Source organism: Notolepis coatsorum, assembly GCF_963971535.1.
Source record: "Notolepis coatsorum genome assembly, chromosome: 6".
Lineage (NCBI taxonomy): Eukaryota > Metazoa > Chordata > Actinopteri > Aulopiformes > Paralepididae > Notolepis > Notolepis coatsorum.
Window position 1 is genome coordinate 98,076,848 of NC_140170.1, and position 19,148 is coordinate 98,095,995.

Sequence of the window (19,148 nt, forward strand, 5' to 3'; positions counted from 1 at the left end):
GTTCCGGTCCCAGTACGCAGCCGGTTCCACTGCAACCCCGTCGTTCCGTCCTTGTGATTGGCGACTCCATCACCCGGCATATTTTGCTAGACAAGCCAGCCGAGATCAAATGTTATGGGGGAGCCAGAGCTACCGACATTGAAGCCAACCTGAGATTTCTGGCGAATAGCATAGTCAAGGCAAAAGGTAACCCACGTATCGCACCCACTGAAGATAAATTCGACCATATTGTTATACACGTCGGAAATAATGACTGTAGGATGAAAGTCTCTGAGGTCACAAAGATCAACATAGTTAGGCTTTCTGACCTCGCCAGAAAGATGAGTCGGCATCGAGTAATCTTCTCTGGCCCCCTGCCTGTAAACCGGCATGATGATGAGTTCGTGAGTAGGACAGCTTCTCTACACCGATGGCTGGAAAAATACTGTAAAGAACAGGGCTTAGGGTTCGTGGATAATTGGTCCTCTTTCTGGGGGCACCCTGGCTTGCTGAGAAAGGACGGCGTGCATCCTAACATGCAAGGCGCCTCTCTCTTATCTCGCAATATAGACAAGATTATAGCTTCGGGCTGACAGCCACCCCACAAGCATGCCAGGGTGCAGGCTCTTAGCGAGCCTGCTAGTCATGCTAAACTGATGGACCCTGCCAATCCTTATACCTTTCTTGCTCGGTCCCTCCTCCACCAGGCTCCCCACTCCTCTCTTTCTATCTCTACCCCTAAACCTGTATACCCAATCAAAACTAGAATATCCCGTTACGCTCCGCTTTACCCAGCTCGTCCTTGTGCGATAAACCATGCCAACTTAATTGCGATTAAACCTACCCGCATGGCTGAAAACCGCGCTGCTAAGTATACAGAGAGTGTGAAGGTTGGCCTTATCAACATCCGCTCTCTGCCAACCAAAGCTCTTTTGGTAAATGAACTGATAACAGACCATAGTCTCGACCTATTTGGCCTCACTGAGACATGGCTTAAACCTAATGATTTTCTGCCCTTAAACGAGGCCTCACCCCCTAATTTTAGTAGCTCCCACATCGCACGCACCTCCAAGAAAGGAGGCGGAGTTGCTCTAATTTATGACTCTAAGCACAACTTTACATCCGACGCAAACTGTAAGTTTTCCTCGTTTGAGGTGCTCCTGTTGCATCCCTCTCCACCCAACAGAAAGTGTGGCGGTCTGATTCCTACCTCCACTGCATCCTTTGTAATGGCTGTCCTATACCGCCCCCCAGGCCCTTACACCCTCTTCCTAGATGAATTTTCAACTTTCATCTCTGAGCTTGTTATGCGCTCAGATAACATTTTAATTGTTGGTGATTTTAACATTCATTCCAATAAAACTCTAGATCCCCTAAATAAGGCTTTTACCGACATCATTGACTCTGTCGGTCTCATTCAAATCGTTGACCAACCCACTCACAGTGGTGGGAACACCCTTGACCTAGTCCTAGCCCGCGGTCTCACTGTGTCAAATTTGACCGTCTCCCCCTATGTTCCTGCTCTCTCAGACCACTACCTCATCAAATTTCAAATTGATCTGACGGTTTCTCGCCCAGACAGTGTAGAATCCTACATGAGCCGTCGTATTAACGCCTCAACTGTCCCAATTCTAGTTAACTGCCTACCAGACACCCTCTCTCCCTTCCTCTCTTACTCTGGCCCCCTTGATCTCTTTACAGACAAACTTAATGCCGCCCTTCGTAGCACCCTCGACATTGTCGCTCCCCTTAAACCTAAAATTAAACGTGCTCCGCAAAAACTAACTCCCTGGTTTACGGAGGAAACGCGCTCCTTTAAAAAGGCTTGTCGCAAACTTGAACATAAATGGCGTTCGACCAAACTCGAAGTATTCCGCCTCGCCTGGAATGATAGTTTACGTAACTACAAAAAGGCACTCTCACTTGCCAAAACCTCTTATTTTTCCAGGCTCATAAATGAAAACAAAAACAACTCAAAGTTTCTGTTTGACACAGTTGCAAAACTTACGCAGAAACAACCAAGTGCCCTAAACCATGCGTTCTCGGCTAACGAATTCATGACATTTTTTACCAAGAAAATTGACCTCATTAGAGATGAAATTGTTGCTTTACTCAACAATCAGAGTCCCTCCCAACCTTTGACGGGCATTCCCCCTGACTTTGATTCCAGTCATACGCTATGCTGCCTTGAAAACGTCTCACTTAGTGCCCTCTCTAAACTGGTTGGCGCGGCTAAACCTTCAACCTGTCTGTTTGACCCTCTCCCAGCAACTCTCATCAAAAAACTCTTCCCAACTCTAGGCCCTGCCCTACTCAATATCTTCAACACCTCTTTGTCTACTGGCGTGGTGCCCCTGGCCTTTAAATCAGCCGTCATTAAACCATTACTTAAAAAACCGAACCTCGACCCTCTAATCTTGAAAAATTACAGACCTATCTCCAATCTCCCATTCCTATCCAAAGTGTTAGAACGGATCGTCGCAACGCAACTTACTGACCATTTATCAAACAATAATCTTAATGAATCATTTCAATCTGGCTTTAGAGCCTTACACTCCACCGAAACGGCGGTTACCAAAGTCACAAATGACTTACTGCTCTCTCTTGACTCAAACCTCACCTCTGTGCTCTTATTACTTGATCTCAGTGCAGCCTTTGACACTATCGATCACTCGATTCTTCTAGGTCGGCTTGAGAACCATGTTGGCATTCGGGGTCTCGCACTAGCTTGGTTTAAATCCTATTTAACTGATAGAACACACTGCGTGGTCTATAATGATTTAACATCTGAGACCCTCCCAGTGCAATGTGGTGTCCCACAAGGCTCTGTCCTGGGCCCTTTGCTATTTTCGATTTACATGCTACCCCTCGGCGATATCATACGCAAATTTGGCATAAACTTTCATTTTTACGCTGATGACACCCAATTATATATACCTATTAAGCCAAATGATTCCTCCCAACTACAAAACCTTGAGGCCTGCTTGCTTGCCGTCAAAAAATGGATGTCGCAAAACTTTCTACTCCTTAATGCAGATAAAACTGAGATGTTAATTGTTGGCCCCCCAAACCACAGAGGCCTGTTTCAGGACATCTCCCTCAACTTTGATACCTGTCATGTATCCCAGAGCTCCACCATAAAAAACCTCGGAGTCATTTTTGATTCCTCCCTCTCATTTAATGCACATATAAAAAACGTCACCAAAATTGCATTCTTCCATCTTCGTAATATCGCAAAAATACGCCCCATTTTAACTCTGGCTGATGCTGAAACCCTGATTCATGCTTTTGTCTCATCACGTCTGGACTACTGTAATGCACTTTTTTCAGGCTTACCTAATTCAAGCATCAAAAATCTTCAACTCGTGCAAAATGCGGCTGCACGGATACTAACTAGAACTAGAAAATTTGATCACATCACACCAGTTTTGTCCGCCCTACATTGGCTTCCTATCCAAGCCCGCTCTGACTTTAAAGTGCTACTCCTCACCTACAAAATTTTAAATGGGCTTGCACCGCTCTATCTATCTGATCTCATCTCCCGATACTCGCCCGCTCGTGCTCTGCGCTCACAAAATGCGGGGCTTCTATCGACCCCTAGGGTTAAAAAGAAATCCGCCGGCCACAGAGCCTTTGTCTACCGCGCTCCCTACCTGTGGAACAAATTACCTGCCGTCATCAGGGGCGCCTGCTCTGTCGAAGCTTTTAAATCCCTGCTTAAGACTCATCTTTTCTCTCTCTCCTTCAACCTACCTTGATCTCACCTGGTCGGGGACTGACCTTTAGATTAATCTGTGTAGTTTAGTTATGGTACAGGGTACTACATGGTACCACTGGGTAGTTTACTATAGGGTAGTTTAGTTAGGGTACAGGGTACTACATGGTACCACAGAGTACTACTTGGTACTGCATGGCATTACAGGGTACTACATGGCTTACACAGCTCTACATGGCACTACAGGGTACTACATGGCACCACAGGGTACTACATGGCACTACAGGGTACTACAGGATACTACGGGGTACTACATGGCACTATGGGGTACTATAGGGTACTACATGGCACTACGGGGTACTACATGGCACTACAGGGTACTACATGTCTGCTCCTTTGCAGCACCACAAACATGGGAACTCTCTAACTCTTCCCCCCCCCCCCCTCTCCCCCCCCCCCCCTCTCCCTCCCCCTTCTCTCTGAGTACCCGTCTCCTGGCGCTGACCAAGGTGATGGATGCCTCGGGGTCTTGGCCAAGCTTGTAGTGACTGCTCTACATGCACCTCCGAGGCATTGGATCAGTTATTCACCGCCGTCTGTCCGTGGTCCTGTCAACTGATTAACAGACTGTTAACAGATTAACAGTCAACGCGGTTTCATTGCTGGGTTAAGTACTTCTATTCTATTCACATAATACGCTTACTTCATATATCTACTCCATTCACATATATGCCTACCACTTGTATCTATTGCTATGTCCGCCTACTACAATCTCATGAGCTGTCTAACGCCTGTCCCGTCTCCCTGTCTTCCTATGACTTGCTGTCCTGGAGTGTTGACCGGAGTGTTGGACGTCCCGTGACGAAGGCCGGGAGACTGCGACCCCCTCTGCGTGCCCCCCTGTCTTCGGAGGTTTCGTAGTGGTGACCGGAGTGCCGGATGTCCCGCGATGATGCCGGGAGTTCGCGACCCTCTCTGTGCCACCCCCCCTTCCCCCTGTCTCCGGCTGTCCCTGAGCAACGACCGGAGTGCTGAATGTCCCGTGACTAAGACGGGGAGGACGTGACCCTCTTGCGCCGCCCCTGTGCTTCAAATAGATCCGCTATCAACTCTATCTTTAATTTTTCAAAATGTACAGTTGCTATTGCATGCACTCATCTGTGTTTCACTACACACATGAGTGCATGCTTACCAACTGTCCGTCTGCAACACTACTATCACCGACATCTAAGAAGGGAGATCCCCCCTTGAACGGCCCTTCTAAGGTTTCTCTCCTCCACATTGCCTGTGGAGCTTTTTTCCCTATTGTTAGGTTTTAGTGAGTTTTTCCTTACCTTCGCGTGGGGTATGTCTGGGAGTGCTTGCATTCTTTCATTTATTTGCATTCATCTAAAAAATGTTTGGACCCTATGGTGTTCTTGTTCTGTTCTTGACTTATTGTTATGTTGTCTTCTTGACTTGTTTAAAGAAGACCTGTACGGCCCATGGGGACATTAACGTGTGTTGTCGGGCCCTATAAATAAATTTGATTTGATTTGATTTGATTTGATATGGTTGTGTGTAAGGATGAATGAAATTGATGTGGTATGAGGAGTGTGTGAAGCAAAAGCGAATAATACATTTAGTCGATACGCTAATCGGGCATTTAAAGTAGGAAATAAGGTTAGGATGAACAGATTCATCAAGCAAAGAGAGATTAGAATCAGATGAAGGACCAGGTTTACAAAGGATTATTAGACAATGGATAGGAAGGGGATTAATGATTATATTTCCCAGGAAATCAGGTGGAGAGAGCACACAGGGGATTGGAAACCTCCAGTGTTCCTGTTGAAGGAACGGACAAAAAACAAGATAAGCTGTATCGTTATTTTTTCAAACAAATCACACTGTGTCTCTCTAAATATTTTAGTATAGTGTTGCCCGACATTTCCAATACATAACGAAGAGTGGAAATAATAAGGGAAATGCCACTGTATTAAGTCTGGATGTTTCTGCTTTCTTTCTGTACAGGTGCTCGGCCGGACAGGAGCTCTAACGATTTCCATAGCCAACTAGGGAAACGGCTGTGTTTAGCCTTGGTATAAGTATGAATGATAAGCCAGTTATCAATCCTTGTCTGCACAGTAAAAATTTGACAGTGTGGGTGTTTTAACTCAAGTAAGTGGTAATAGTGAAAGACAGAGGAACTTGTTTTTTCAAACAGTGTTACAGGAGTGTTTGAAAGAGTGAAGTGAATGACAGTAACATAGGAAGTTCACCTTAGTGGAACATTAATAGGAACGACTGAAGCGTTAGATGCAAAAACAATAGAATAACAGTGACAACAATATGGAAAAGGGCCTTAGTGATCGGGCCATTGGGGGGAGTAGGCCGAGAGCCTCTGCAGACATTTCCCAGATAGACTTTACCAGTGATGATCTGATTGGTTGGGACTTCTCTCATGTGACCAGTACGACAGAAGGACTTGAAATGTTGACTTTGGTTCCGATACAGGGGAGTGAACCAGTGACAACGGTGTTACTCCAACCAGAACCGATTCAAGCTGGAGTGTCCATTGCAGGCGACTGCGGTTTAACCAAGGGGCAGAAAAAGAGACTGAGGTTACAGCCGTCCCACGAAGTCCACTCTGGCCGGAGGGCTGGAACTGAGGCCAACAGCAGGTATGGAATACACGAACAGTTTCTACAGCCCACCCGTTTCCCATGTCCACCCTGCCCTCAGCACCAAAGCCAAGATGAGAGGCGGAGCCCAACGATGGGACGTCAAACCGCCAGTGCTGAGATGGGGGAAGAGGCAGCATACTATAGACAACAGAGAGCGTTTGTGACAGCGTTCGAACAACACGAGGCAGTTCATCGAGATCTGATGAAGACACAGCTGGAGATCGGTCAAGCCGCACACGAGACTCAGAGATTGGAACGAGAACTGGCAAGAAAGGCTGCGCTGCTAGAAGCGACAGCTGTTGAGATCATGCTTCGGGCGTCTGACCTAGGCCGCTGTGATCAAAGAATGCCCTGTGCTCCGTTGCCCAGACAGGGAACTGGGCCGCGACAGGGTGAACAGAACCGCAGGAGGGGTGAGTTTCCAGGCCCCTCCCAACAAGAGAAGGCCCGAGGAGAGGCAGCAGAAAAGGACAGGTATGCCCCTCTCTCCTCCAGGCAACAGGACATGCGCCCAGAGGACGGGAGAGGGGTTGACCTGGCGAGGACTGTGGGATGCCAGACGAGGGACTGCGGGAGTCGTGGTAAACTGGAACCCCTGGGATGGCCGGCGTCGGCTGTGTGCTGGAATTGTGGGGAGGTTGGCCATTTCGCTCGGTCGTGTTACAAAGGGTGGCGGACTCAGCGAACGTCCAGTAAGAAGCGAGAGTCCAAACAGGGTTGCTGGGAATGTGGAGAGTTGGGACATTTTCAGAGGGGGTGTCTGCATAGGTCATAGGTTAATTAAGAGCAAAGCGGAAATGCACAAACAAGGCCTATTGGGTGCTCGAGTAAATAGAGTTATTGATAAATTAAAATGGATATTGAGACTGATTAGAATAAAGATAGAGACGCAGATACATAGATAAGGTTTGATTAGGTGTGCAAGTTACTAAAATGGTTTGGAAGACTAACCAGGGTAAGTTGGGGCTGTTGATGGGATGAAGTAACTGGGAAAATTGCATGGATTAATCTAAACTAACAAAATGTATGGTTTTAGACAGGAACAATGGAACATATAATATTAGACAGAGTTAGAAACAAAGGACTATTTATAGTAGTGATTACAATACTTGATCAAAGGGTGGTCAAAGTTGAATTAAGGAATTTAAAAAAAAAAAATATATATATATATATATATATAAAAAACCACAATTATTATTTCATTACTTATTTTATTTCTTTTTGGATTTCTAATTTTGCTGTCTTAGTTTTGCGGGGGTATTTATGCCTCTAGATGATAGTTAAGTTCTGGTTGATGGGTGTGTAGCATGTAGGCGCTCACAATTTTTTGTTTGTTAATTTGTTTGTTTTTGTTTGGTACTCTAATAGTTATAGGAACTGGCTGGCTGGGGGAGTTCTCTCGCCGGTCAGGGATAGCAGGTGGTGGTGACACAGCGGGACTGGTAGGAAGTCTGATATAATGAGCTGGGAACTGGGAATGGACGGGAGCTGGTTCATGGTTTGTTTTCCGCTCATTAAGGCTCCAGATGTAGAATCTGGAGGGTTGTGTCACTTTTTGGGTTATGATAAGTGTTGGGGAAACATATTTCTCTGTCTATAGAAAGCTCTGTAGGTTTTTGGTCGCAAATTGGCCAGACAGTGTTCATGTAGAGTGCAGACATGTGAATGACTTATGGAAGACTCTGCACCGGCTTGTTGAAAGCTGGCAGAGAGTGTGTGATGTGTGTTTAAAGGGACTGTGGTTTGTTGACCATGCACATAGGTTCTGTTGGTGATTGGCCTCGTCTAGAGCTGACTGTCCGGACCGAGGAGCTGTCGGGAAACGAGGTATTTGATAGTGAAATAATGGATATTCCACTGTCAAGGGTGGAGGTAGTTGTGTTGATCTTGAGATATTGAATCTAGTAAAACAGTACAGCACAAAAAGAAATGAGACAAAGATGATTTGATTGAATGCTAACGTAAGAAGCTGTGAAATACATAGATAATTAATTGGAGAAAAATGTATTGTCAAAATGCAGAACAGTAAAGATGTATCTGCGAAAATAAAAGTTTCCAATCTATTGTGTGTTTTGTAAATAATAATCCAAAATGCAAAAAGGACAGAGGAAAAATCGTTTCCTTCTGTGGAAAATCGGAGCAGTACCAGAGACCTGCATACAACGAAGAAGAGGCGGTGATTAGCACAAGATACAACAAGAAGAAAACGGTCAAAAACGAGTTAGCAGTAAAGGCCTCAGGAGGTTTAAACAGGGATAACTGACAGGGATGAAAGCGAAGAATAATTGAGGCCTCAGTGGTCTTTTCAAGGAGAAGAGATGATTTATGTTTGCTTGTTTGAATTTCCCTCAAATGTTTAGAGAGTTAATCTTTTAGTGGTGTGATGTATTAATCTTTTCTTGCAGAGTCCATTACACAAAATAGACATTTAAGCTAATTACATGGATAAAATAGTCTAAACAAAAAAGCTATTATTGAAAGAGTGTTTCTTGTAAAAACAGGAACAGCTTTCTTAGACTGGATGTCATAATAATAACTGATAATGTGTATAAACTGTGAAAGGAGGAAAAGGTAGGTGAAATGATGATTTTGTAACTGTACAGATGGAAAGGGGTTGTAGTTCGATTTGGGTCAATTTTGGATTTTTTTTGAAAATTTTAGAAAATATTAGCAAAAATTATGATTATGATTTTTAACATGTTTAATTTAGAAAATTAATGTTGTATAGTGGGTTATTAAACCCCCTAAGGGTGGATTGTCGTATATTTCTAAATGAAAACATGAATAAATGCAAGTGAAATGTACAAGGTAATGATTAGAAAGACAAAATGCTGATTGATAGAAGGGCCATTTAGATATCCCCATGTGAGTTATTTTTGTGACCCTAGGCTTGAGAGGGAGATCACCCCGCACTCAGCCAAATGGAGGACAAGCTGGAGGGCAAAAGACTGTTTATGATGTTAATGCACATTCCACTGGTTGGTTAGCAGCTGTGGTTTAGGCCACCTCCAACTGACAAGAGAGGAAATCATTATCGTTGAAACAGGAACCAAACTCAGAATAACCGGTGAGATAAAAAAAGGTCATATTTACCCTAAGGAAGGAATTTCAGGTTACAACACGGCAGCTGCTGACAAAGACCCAGAGGTCAGAAAGGTGACACAGACTATTTGGAAATCTCCCCTTACACAGTAGAAAAGGACACCAGTCACCCATTAACTATAGACTAAGTAACAAGTTAACCAGGAGTAAGACAGAGGTAGTAAATAAGGTTAAAGAAAAGGTTACTACTAAGAGAACAGACAAACCATCAGCAGGATGGAAACATTTAATAAGGCAATTTCATAGGTTATATGTAGGCATAACTCTTATAACTACTAGAATAACTTAGTCACAATAAAGAATAAAAACTCTTAAATACTAGAAGGTAAAACTATACAAATATTGGTCACATTATTTAATCAGTAAATAAAGTGTTCTATTAAAGGACGGATATATAGGGTTTGTTGTCTGGGCTGTCTGAAAGTAGTCTGGTTCCTAGTTACACTATGTAAACATTTTGTCACAAGCATGAGGATGTATTATTCAGTGAAACGGATCCCCTCTTCAAGTAAAGTGTCAGCAGATTCAAACTGTGAAAACCGTTGTCAGAAGACCCAAACGGTTGTGTCAGCGAAACATGTTGTCACCAGACCCGCAGACAAGTTTCTGCTGGAATGTGACCAAAATAAGGCAGATCATGGACGTGAATAGGCAGGCAGGGTCTCCCCCTCCCTCTCGCTCTCTCTCTCCCCCTCCCTCTCTCTCTCTCTCTCTCTCTCTGATAAAAAGGGCTGATGGCGACGGACAGGGACACACACACCCGGTGACGGGAGCGAGGAGACAAGAGAGGATCCCTGGAGAGCCGAGCCTGAGACTCACACCCAGAAGGGACCTGGAGAAGCGCTGACACACCAGAAAGGACCTGAAGACACAGAGCCATGGGGACAGACGATGACAGAGATCGCATCGCAGCTGGAGCGCTGAAAACCTCCACCGACAGAGGGAGACTCGCCACTCAGGCTACTGAAGAGCCGATGACACAGAGAGCCAATTGAGACCAGATGACCGAGCCGAGGCTCATAGCAGACTCCACCGAGGGTAGATGAAAACCAAGCGCTCCCAAACCTCCCAGGATCCGAAAGCAAGGTTGCCGTTGACAACCAGACCAGCGAACCACGAGAGATAACGCGTGTTGGCCTGGAAACCAAGACAACAACCAGCGAACAGCACCGGAAGAAGAAAACTGCCACATGAAACAACAGCCACATGAAAAAGACAATTAGATTGAACAAAAGAGACGATGTACTTGTTGATTCCTAAGCTGTGGTATTAATAAAACACCGCAGTTGTATTTTGACCACGTTGTCCGTCTCCCCTCACTTGAACCGAACATCTAAAATACCTAAACCAATGCAGAAGAAAAGGGTAATAGAAAACTATACGATCACAAATAGAGATAAATGAAGCTAAGAAAGATACTTCACCTTCCTAAACTATCAGAGGATGACGCAAAACAGTTAGAAACACCCATCACACTAGATGAACTTAGGGAGGCCATATCTGAAATGCAAAGTGGTAGGGCTCCTAGAAGGGACGGTATCCCACCAGAAATGTACCTCTCATGTTGGGATGTAATTGGACCCCTATTACTTAATATGATTTTATATTCAATCAAGGAGGGGAACTTCCATAAGATCGACAATACTGCACTCATAACAGTCCTCCTTAAAAAAGACAAAGACCCCACCGATTGCGGTAGTTACAGACCCTTAAGCCTCCTCGGAACCGATATCAAGCTGTATTCTAAGGTATTAGCCATCAGACTCCAAAAGCATATGACGTCTTTACTTCATCCGGACCAGACTGGCTTCATAAGAGGCCGATTGATCACGGATAATATAAGACGATTACTACACGTACTAGATGCCAGCAAGGATGACACCACACCTAAGGCGATGCTGTCCCTGGATGCGATGAAAGCTTTTGATAGGTTGGAATGGTCTTATCTATGGGCAGTATTAGAAAGGATGGGGTTAGGAAAAGGATTCATTGATATGATTAAAGTATTATACAAAGACCCATCGGCCATGATTACAACAGGTATAATCACCTCCGAAATCTTTCCGGTATCACGCTCTTCTAGACAGTTTATCATTAGAGCCTTCAGCACAATACATAAGACAATCCCAATTCATAGAACCAATCGCAATCAAGGGCACACAACATAAAATTAGTTTATATGCGGACGACGTAATACTGTTCATGCAAAACCCTAACACCGCAATGCCTCATCTTCTCAAGTTGATTGATGAATTTGGCAGTCTATCGGGATTTAGGATAAATTGGCTAAAGTCGGCTTTCCTTCCACTTAATGTCCCTGCAAAAAATATACTCCTTCCAGAAGAAATACCAATGGTTAAACACTTTAGATGTTTGGGAGTTGAAGTATTCCCTACTATAAGCCAAACGGTGAAGTACAATTACATAAAAATCCAAAATAGGTGGTCAAAACTTAAAAACTCAGTTCAGGCACGGGTATCAATAGTTAAGATGGATGTCCTACCTAGAATCAACTTCATTAGCTCAATGCTACCGTTACCCCCTCCAGATGGTTACTGGAAAAAAATACACTCTACCGCATACACATTTATTTGGAATAACAAACCACCACATATAAAAAGATCCACCGCACAGAGAAACAAAGCCGATTTTTACCACTATTTTAAGGCGTACACTTTAAGACCACTGACAACCTGGTTTGATTCCCAAGCATCAGTATCCTGGAGAAATTTAGAAGTAAATATAGTAGCTCCACATAGACTGCAGGACATAGTATACACCAAATTATCAATTAAGCAATGCGAATTGAAATTTGGCCCCATTATTACTCATGCGATCCGGATATGGCGTGAAACACAAAAAAAATATTCTAACCCACATAAATGGCATAGTCATACTCCCATATTCAATAACAATGCACTTCTGATTGGAAAACGACCTATAAGATACCCTAAATGGGAAAAGCAGGGCATACACACATTAGGAGATGTTTTCAACAAACAGGGTTTCTGTAGATATGAAGAAATTCATAAAAAATGTTATCTCACCAGATCCACATATTATTTTTACGCACAGTTATTGGTATGTTTGAAGGCTCATGGAGTCCCATTAAGGCTACCAATTGAACACCACAGATACCACAAATTCTTCTATGAAAGAGAGACATCGAGAGGTTTTGTATCAGATTTTTATCATCAATTACTAACGTCCTCGTATGAAATCCTCCCCCTAGACTCAGTCTGGAGGAGGGATATACCAGACCTGGAAATACATTTTGATTGGCAAGATGCCTGGGCAAACGTTCGACTTGCGTCACGTAACCCGGCATCAACAAATAAATCTTAACTACATTCATAGGACATACCTGACTCCTATAAGATTGAACAGAATGGGACTTAAACAATACTCCAGATGCACCTTGTGTACAAATGGGGATGTGGGTACATTTATGCACATGTACTGGGATTGCCCACCAGTTAAGATATTCTGGAAAGAAGTGTCCCAGCAATTATCAATTTTTTAAATTCTGGATATACCTGTACACCCCTCTGTATTGCTGTTGAATGATGTCTTTGAGTTTGCAGTCCCTATACAGCTAAAGAGATTAGTTTTATCAGGTATCACAGCGGCTAAAAAGCTGATAGCATCACGATGGTTTCAACCGGAAAAAGTTTGTAGGAAGGTTTGGATTCTTACATATCTCGATGTGATTTATCTAGAAATATCTACAGCAAAAATATATAATAAAAAAAAAAAGATGTAGCAGTATCTGGACTGTATGTCATATGTATGTATGTCATATATGTCCTGATGAATTGAAAATTCAAGTCTTTCTCTGGTCTGCATATTTTATATTATAACAATGGGGAAATCGTTTGGCTCATTTGACAAAGACGAGTTGATGTACACTATGAAAAAAAACGTTTGTTTCTGCATGCCTTCGTTCGTTCACAATTCCAAGTTAAAAAAGGTAAACAAAGCGCAAAATCCAGCCGGATTTTCTAGGAAAGAAGTTATGAGCCTTTTTCTGCGCGCTGCGCAATTCCTGTTCTCTGCTGCCTGAAACAGTATGTCCACGTCATGACAAGACAAGACAAGACTTCATTTATCAAAACCAACATGGGGGGGGGGGGGGGGGTTGCGCGACGTTACCGAACGTGTTATAAAGCAATTTAGACTGGTATTTTTTTTAATCACAGGGAAAACATTGCATTATGAGTATGCATGTTACTATTAGAAATAATCAAACTTGAAATGCAGTAATACTATTATATCAATCAGGTAGGAATATATTGTATTGATCAGGTTAGTAGATATTGTACCGATCAGTTATTTAGTATTTACAGATCATAGGTGACATGACCATCTTGTTCCGTTATCAACATGATAGGGGAGGGGGGGGGTGCGCGAAGTTACCGAACGTGTTATAAAGCAATTTAGACTGGTACTTTTTCGAATCACAGGGAAAACATTGCATTATGAGTTTGTATGTTATTAGAAAAAAATAATTAAATGCAGTAATACTATTATATCGATCAGGTAGGAATATCTTGTATTGATCAGGTTAGTAGATATGGTACCGATCAGGTATTACAGATCATATGTGCATGAAATAAACTAAAATGTTAAAACCCATTTAGACTGTTCTTATTCCTGTACAGTGTATACTCTGCTCCTGTGTTGTAGACACTGTGTTGCTCTGTACCTACCTGTTTTCCAATAATGGATTCGTCCATACATGATATAAACACATTCATAAAGTAATAATATCTTGTATTGATCAGGTGAAACTAATTGATATATTATCAACCACCATGGGGCCTGGCGCTAACGAACAAGTAAGTTATAACTACTGGTGTAGGTCCAGAAAACATTATTATAAAATACAGAATACTTTATAATGCAGAAAACTTGAAACTTTGATGAAGTGAAATTTTTTTTACTTCAGAATATGTACAATAAACTGGGTGACTGTCATCAGAACCAACCATTGTTTCTGTGCATTAGATAAATATGCTGGTAACATTCACAGTATAAAATTATGGTAATTTACCAACACAATACTTTATAAAAGTATACACTGGGTGACTGTCATCAGAACCAACCATTGTTTCTGTGCATTAGAAGTACAGTATGCTGGTAACATTCACAGTACAGGCACGTCACATGATCAACTACAGGGCATATCTTATACAGTTTGTCTCTCGCATCGATGGCTGCATTGTCTGAGAAATGGATGAAGCGCCAGATATCCAAGACAGGCTTCCAAAGTACACCGGTTATAAATAAGAGGCCAATGGACTGCATTAGAAAAGTATGTGGTACTTTACCAACAGTATATACTTTATAAAAGTATAAACTGGGTGACTGCCAGCAACCATTGGTTCTGTGCAAACGGTAAAAAGGAGGGGGGGAAAAGATAATAAAAAAAAAAAAAAAAAAAACATATCCAAGACAGGCTTCCAAAGTACACCGGTTATAAATAAGAGGCCAATGGACTGCATTAGAAAAGTATGTGGTACTTTACCAACAGTATATACTTTATAAAAGTATAAACTGGGTGACTGCCAGCAACCATTGGTTCTGTGCAAACGGTAAAAAGGAGGGGGGAAAAGATAATAAAAAAAATAATAAAAAAATAAAGAGGCCAAATAACTGCAATAAACTATATACACACACAATGATCACCAGCCTCCACAGGGTAAATGATGAATGGAGTTGACAAAGCTAGATCACTAACATAACGTCTCATCTGCAAGTGGTCCATCTGTACAACGCATTTGTCTTGTACAGAAAACAGTACAACTACCCACTATGCTATATGCTATACTATACTATACTATACTATACTATACTATACTATACTATACTATACTATAATATACTATACTATACTCACTCAGCTAGCTATACTATCTACCGGAGTGGTACACATGGTATGGTGAAGTACGCATCCACATGTTTCTCTCTGTATCACACAATGATGTATTCTGTACTTCTGTATGACGGATTATTTAGAAGTATTCTGTACTTCTGTATGTCAACTAATAAAGAAACTATTTAGAATAATCCTTCTTTGTGTGGTACAGAGTGAAGCATTTCTCACGATGCAGGGGGACATTGCACGATGTGCAAAAGTATCTTGTCTCACTCCTGAGGCCATGCCTACTGCAGACCCGACATACCCTACAGGGTAGCTTTTTCTTCGCGTTGGTTGTGTAGGCCACCATAACATGTGCCCCAAAGCCACCCATTAATTTGCTCTGCGGGTCCCCCGGTGGGGCCCTAGGGTCGCGCTGCCTGCCACGCCCCACCTGCTCAGCCCCTGCCTCCTCCTCACCCCCACCTCCCTCCTCCTCACCCCCTGCCACCCCTGGAATTTTCAACTCCTTAGCCCCTATGTAGGTCCGTCCCACAGCCATGGTGTACCGGAGGAGGTTATTATAATACCCTCTGGGGTGCCTGGCTCTGTACAAGACAAACGAGTTGTACAAACATATTTGGATCAGATACATCACAAACTTTTTGGTCCACTTTCCAGTCTTACGTGTACACAGATAGTACGATAGGTTTTGATCCAGTTGGTCAACTCCTTTCATGCATTTATTATAAGATATAATAGATGACGGCTTTAGCATCTCCACCCTCACTGGACAACCTTTCTGCCAAACATGTGCCACTTCCATTTTGTCCTCATGGAAGCTGGTGATCATCTTCACGATCCTCTTGTCCCGCCATGCCACGATCATGACCTGCTGGTTGTTCACGGCAATGATCTGACCCACACTGATGTCAGCATTGGTCAGGTTTTTTATGATGGCTGGCTCCCCCCGGTGCTTCCTGAGGGTACCACAGACGTCGGCCCTCAACTGTCGGAGCCTGGCGCACAGGGTCACCGAGTTATAGAGATTGTCCATGTATAGGGTATAGCCTAGGCCGGCCAAACGTCCAAGCAGACCGACGACTGTGTCCCCCAGGTTCCCCCCCCTCACGACAATACGGCTGCAAGGCGAAACAATATCCTGTGGTTGATTCGCACAGGAAATATGACTTGATGCCATATCGGGTTGGCTTGTTTGGGTTGTAGACCCTGAATGCCAGCCATCCTCGCTATGCCAGCATCCCCTCATCGATGGAGATGTCGCGGCTGGGCTGGTAAAGCTCCTTACACCGCGCACTCACATGATCGACTACAGGGCGTACCTTGCAAAGTTTGTCTCTCACATCTAGGGCTGTATTATCGGCGAAGTGGAGGAAGCGCCATATCAGTTCAAAACGGTTCCTTGGCATGGTGGCAGAGAAGAACGGTGTGATGATCGTTTCGTCTGTGGACCAAAACATATCCAAGCGAGGCTTCCGGTTTACACCGGTTAAAATAACAGGCCAAGGAACTCCTTGAGCTTCTTCAGTGAGAGGGGCTTCCAAACCAGTGCCCTGCTACTAGTTAGTGTGGGATCCAGCAGGGCAATGGACTGCTCCGCGTACAGGTTGGTCTGGGCAACGATCATGTTGAGGAAGTCATCAGTGAGGAACAAATTTAGCCAGGCTGCAGGCCGGGCAGACTCCAGTGCCGCGGCGTCCTGGAGCAGTCCTGGTTGGGCTGTGAAGGGCAGCCTACGAGGCACCCAGCCCTCACGAGACCAGGCATCCTCCTGGCTCTTACGGCTCGCCACCGACCTGCTCCTCGCTCCTCGTCGCACCCCGCGACCTGTCAATTATACAAATATACAATTATCATAACACCCCTACTGTAGACAAACATTCATATAACACGTAGTTACAAACTGTGTGTGAGTGAATGAGTGAGTGTGTGTGGGGTTCAGAGGTCAGAGCTGGACGTGGTGTGGAGGTCAGAGGTCAGAGCTGGACGTGGTGTGGGGGTCAGAGGTCAGAGCTGGAAGTGGTGTGCAGAGTGAGGCCAACGTACCCCTCTTAGATGTGTGTTTTCTCCCTGAACCGGGTTCTGGAACATCCGTCCCCTGACTCCCCTCTGGTTCTGGAATCACAGGAATGTAACACATTACAATACATTATATTAGATGTATTGTCCTTTTATTTACATGATATATATATAGCATTATGTATTATTATGTAGACACTCACCTGTAGGAGTAGGTGACACGCTCTTGCGGCATGCTCGGTCGAGCGGGGCATCATCGTTCTCTGCTCCAGAATCTGGGATATCGAATTCAGTCAGTTTTATTGTCTGCACAATTTACACACATATCTACACATACAGTAAACACACACATGAATGCAGTATGTTATATAGTATTAGTCCGTACCTAAACATGGCGGTGTGCCGGCTCCCTTGCCACCGGATACGGAATCGGTGTCGGAACCTATAATACATCATGTCATGGTCAGCTGTGTCTTCCAAATACACAGATAATTGCATTTCACACTTCCCACTGTGTATATAAAAAAATATATATATATATATACAGAGAAACAGATAGGGAGAGAGAGAGTCTAGTGATAAATACATACAATACATACATACTACAATTAGAATGTGGGGCATCAAAGTGATTTCATGACCTGAATTAGTGTGCGTGGAGAGACACCAGTGATGGGAATAACGGCGCTATAAGTAACTTCGTTACTAACAGCGTTCGTTTTTTCAGTAACGAGTAATCTAACGGATTACTCTTCCAATCTTAATAACGCCGTTACCGTTACTGCAAAAAAATGCGGCGCGTTACTATGAATGAACCTGTTTCTTTCATCAGACAGATCTCTGCGCCGAGAGGCAATAATATGTTCTTCCTTGTTTAGTGGGCAGTGTGCGAGCCAAGCATACATGCTGACGATTGGCTGAGGTTGAATAAAATGTCATGGTAAGCCAATCAGAGGTGGAGGTGGGCGGGTGTCTAAAGCATCCAGAGTATCCCCAGGCCATCAGGCTGCTAAACGAACAATGAATGAACACTACACAACAACAACCACCAAACGCACATAGCACACACATCCACACGCACACACTCACTTTAAACAAACACTGTAGCACCCACTCCACACACTTTATAGCACACACCCACTTTAAACAAACACACTGTAGCACCCACTCCCCACACTTTATATTTATGGATGAAGGATTGCACTACAACTCGTACACCTTACTGTAAATTGTAACTAAAATTGTACCTCATCCCATTTCTGCTTTGCACTAGATAGTACTGTACATTAGTACACTGCATAGTATTGTGTATTGTATATTATATGGTAACTCAGAACATTGTACATATGTCTATACCGAACACTGTGACCTCATTTTCTTCTTCTAAATTCATGCTATATTATGTTATTATGTTATTTGATACTATCTTGTCTAGCACAGTCTCTGGAGCGTAACAGTAAGAAGCATTTTGTATGAAAGTATTCTGTACTTCTGTATGACAACTATTAAAGAACTTGAACTTGACACACAACGCGACAAGACAAGCGATCACTGATCAGTCAGCATGAGACCGCGGTCCATGTAGTGTATGTTTTGAGCCCAAAAATTAATCCAACGAACAACACAAGCGACTCAGTCAACATGAGACCGCGGGTCCATGAGTGTTTTGTGTTCACTCTTTGCAGCGCAGGGCACTGAGTGGCTCTACTGCAGTGCTGACAGCCTTATCAACAGTGCTGCACTTCCTGGTTTAATAGCACAGGCTTCAGGTACTCAGAGATATATATAT